The sequence below is a fragment of the Sinocyclocheilus anshuiensis genome, unplaced genomic scaffold, assembly GCF_001515605.1.
Source record: "Sinocyclocheilus anshuiensis isolate Anshui unplaced genomic scaffold, SAMN03320099.WGS_v1.1 scaffold369, whole genome shotgun sequence".
Classification (NCBI taxonomy): domain Eukaryota; kingdom Metazoa; phylum Chordata; class Actinopteri; order Cypriniformes; family Cyprinidae; genus Sinocyclocheilus; species Sinocyclocheilus anshuiensis.
In genome coordinates this window covers 193491-197871 of record NW_015540935.1, presented here as the reverse complement: position 1 = coordinate 197871, position 4381 = coordinate 193491, and positions in this window count along the sequence as shown.

The following is a 4381-nucleotide window of genomic DNA, read 5'->3' as shown; positions in this document are numbered from 1 at the left end:
TTAAACCGCATAAACACATTTCATTACACCAAATACACAAAACAATGTTCTTTTTAGCAGCATCATATGACCCATTTAAGAAGAAGGCCTCCTGATGCGATGCGATGCATTTGTGTAAGAAAAATATACATATTTAAAACTTTATAAACCGGTCACGAATCAGAAGTACAAAATGAGGATTTGTAAAGAAAAATGTCAGCGGATTTCAATATAAGCCAAGAGGAGACTGGTTTTCTTTTGCTCCTGTAAACAAAATCGCGGTTCTCGCGAGACTTGCATATTCTCACCGATGCTTATGCTACGCCTACATCCTACGTCATCTGCTCGAACGCCACTCTCTCGTGAACGCGTGTACGACAGTTAGCGGAAGCTAGAGACTACGGTTTATAAAGTTTTACATATAGATATTTTTCTTACACAGACTCATCGTTTCCTTTCAGAAGGCCTTTATTAACCCCCCGGAGCCGTGTGGAGCACTTTTTATGATGGATGGATGCACTTTATTTGACTTCAAAATCTCAACACCCATTCACTGCCATTATAAAGCTTGGAAGAGCCAGGACACTTTTTTAATGTAACTGAGCAAATCATGGAGTAATTTTCATTTTTGGGTGAACTATCCCTTTAAATATCCGAAAAAAAGTAACTAATTATTGGTTTGATTATGAAGCATACACTGTAAAAAATTATATGATCATTAAGTCAAAGCAACTTATGTTTTTTGCATTACTTTAACTCAGGGGTCACCAAACTCGGTCCTGGAGGGCCGGTGTCCTGCAGAGTTTAGCTCCAAATTGCCTCAACACACCTACCTTTTTTACAAGTTATATGAGATTCAACTCAATTTTTTTTTAAGTCAGTTTAGTATAATTTAAGTTGAAATGATTTTTACAACCAAATTGATTATACTTCAAATTTTAAATTATCAGCTGAACTTACGTTTTTAAGCTGAAATAGGTGAAATATTTTCACATGCATACTTTTTTTTTATCCCTTCCAATGTGAATTATTTTGCAGAGATGAGCCACCACCACATGCACTACAACCATCAAGTAACTAAAGTTTTCTAAGTGAAGATTTTGATAATACACAACATTACAGCCATGAAAATATAAGCCAAACATGACACAACATTTTTGTCTTAAGCCACAGTATGAATACAAGAAAAAGTGCCTGTTTAATACATGTAAATGTAAATAGCACAGGAAAGGTTTAATCAGGCGTATGGAAAGACATGCTCTGTAGTTGAGAGGACCATAGGAGTCTGGAAACAAGGTTTTCACTGCATCAGCAAATCCAGTGCTGCCTGAAGCTGAACCCGTCCAAACGCTGCTCTGTTAGTGCAGTTACTGCAGTCAGAGAAAATGTCCTGGTGGAAGATGCTGTCTTTGATGACCGGTGTCAAAAGACACAGAAGCGGTTGAATTGGGCAAATAGGAATAGGATAAAAACATCACAATAATCCACAAGACTCCAGTCCATCAATTAACATTTGCAGCAGCTGCCACACATGACAGTGTTGAGGAAATGTTCAGCCTCCATTGGTCTTGCATCCTCCAGTGCTGTTGCCACTATACCTCAACCTCCAGTGAGGAGCTTTCTGCCCTACAAACCTTTCAGCTCCTTCAACAGATCTAGCTCATGCCTGATGCCTTGTCAGACAGAGGGAAGTAGTTATTAGGTGACCAAGTGGCTTGTGAACTCCATGAAAAGTGATGCTGGTTTTTGCCTGTTTTCAGTAAGGGTTTTCAAAGCTAATCACAGAGGGACAACATGAACAACAGCATGAAAATAGCCCAGCCTTGGCGTGAAATTCTAATGTAACTGATTGCAATTCTTAAGTCTCTTACAGAGTGAAGCCTTGCTTTCCAAGGCACTGAAGACAAATTAATGGTTTCCAACGATTGTAATTTCTTGGCTAAGCTCATGGCTAAGTTTCACCCTGTGTTAAGAGAGCATGTCAGACTAGTTACAAAATTGAGAAAACCACACAACCACAAAACAAATTGATCTCATGCATCAGTGATCGATGGTGGCTGTTATAAAAATAAGGGAAATAAGGGAACACATCCAAATGCCATTATGTATTTATTTTATCATTTAAAAATGCAGCACAAGCTTCAAGGATTCGGTCTGAGTAAAACAGTAACCCACCAAACTATCAATCTGCTTTTCTTGCTGGAGCTGCAGACTCTTTCTATTTAAAGAAAAAGTAATGACTTCTTGTCTTGAATCAAAACTAACACTAGGTGATGCTAGTGCTTGCACATTTGGCCATACACACATACTCATACTGTCCTGAATAATGCAACTATAGAGTTTTATTGATATTCAGTAGGTCATGAACTAAATATATATGTTAATAAAAATAAAAAAACATGATATATAGAAAATGTATTAACACTGTTGAACTGGGATGCTTTTTTACGCCACATAAAGTATTTTCCACATTTCTGGAAATTCTTTTAATACATATGCATAGCAACACATATTTTGACAATGTTTTTTTGACGAGATTATGCTATTTTTCTTTTGGAAAGATTACAATGAGTCATTCATAGCAAGTGTAAACTCTTCTCCAACTAGACTTCAATAAACACTTGACTTTGGAGTCCAAGAAAAAAAGCTACCCTTATTAATCTAAATCACAATTTCCTTAAATGCACAGTTCTGAATCTTTGTGGAACACGTAGAAAGCAAAGAAAAAAAAAATTATAAATGAAACACACACACACACACACACACACACACACACACAATAAGCTTGTTTCCTCATGGGGACCTCAAAAATGACATTTGGTTCCCATAACGTGATGAATACCAGGTACACACACACACACACACACACACACACACTAAATAAAATTAAAAATAAAAATAAAAATACAGCACTATATATACAGACCAAGAATTGAACCAAACAGGGCAACATAAACACACAGGCCAACTGAGGGAGAAAACAAGGAACAGGTGAAACTAATCAGTGAACTAATGAGTAGTAACTAAGGAATCCAGGACCGAGTAAAGAACTAAACTCAAAGAATCAGAAACACACAGATAAGTGACAGTGTTGTTATAAAAATGACATTCTACATATAGTGTGAATATCTGTGGCTTCCCTAAATATGACCGTTCATCATATGAAATATATATAAAAGACATTGTCCATAAGTACCTTCATTGTAGTAAGTAGGCCTATCTTGTGTAACTAACTATTTGTAATTCAACAACCCAGGGTTGTATCTTGACAAGTCACAGTTTCAAAGTAGATTTGAAAGTACACAAGTTCCCACTGTTTCCACCAAAAGTACATTTGGCTCTCAGCCATTTACAACAAGATTGGTTGGAGGAACTAGCCACAGGTAGAAGAGGTAGAGACCAGATAAAATGCTGAATAATTTTTAAAATGGCTCTTTTATTGCCACCAACTCATGCACAAACTGATATCTTACAGTGTATGTGGCTACTATAAACAGGAAGGTTAACAGGAAATGTAGTTTTTGATTAAGTTATAATAACACAATATGACAGATATATTGACAATTTTCACAGAAATTGCTACTTTTATACTGTTGCTGCGGGTTGTATTTTTAGACGGCCTGGAAGGAGGTTTCGATCCCATGGAAGGTGATTTTAGAGTGATTTTGAAGCGGTTTTTATAGCCATTTTCCCCCGGAATGTGATTGGACTAGTTTTGAGTACCAGTTGAGCTGGTTTTGTTACACTGACCTGGCAACCATGTTCAAAGTTTCTGTATAGAAAACACATGCCTTTTAAACAAGGAGATTTGATTACAGTTAGGGGATTGAAAAAGGTATAAGGATAAGGATAAAGGATAAAGATATAAGGATAAAACTGAAGAACACTGATAGTAATCTAAGACCGGCCTGGCAAGGTATGAAAGTTATGGCAGGTTGTATAGAAGACAGAGGGGGTAGGGATATTGCAAATGAATGGTTTTATTTCAGAAAAGGAGTTCACTGATTTTTGGTTTGATAATGATGATTTTAAGACAGATATAGAGGTTTTAAAATAAAGGACTTTAACGTACTGTAGATGTGCAAAGGGTCAAAGGCCTTATTTGAGTGTATTACCATGAAAAAAGAGCCCTGGTCTAAATTATATTGGAGTCAGGGTGCTACATACGTGTGCGGAACAGCTGAGTGAGACATTTCACTACATATTTTCTCAGTCCCTTAAAGGAACACTCCACTATTTTTGAGAATAGGCTAATTTTCCAACTCCCCTAGAGTTAAACAGTTGAGTTTTACCATTTTCTAATCCATTCAGCCGATCTCCGGGTCTGGCGGTAGCACTTTTAGCTGTAGCTTAGCATAGATCATTGAATCTGATTAGACCGTTAGCATCTCGCTCAAAAATG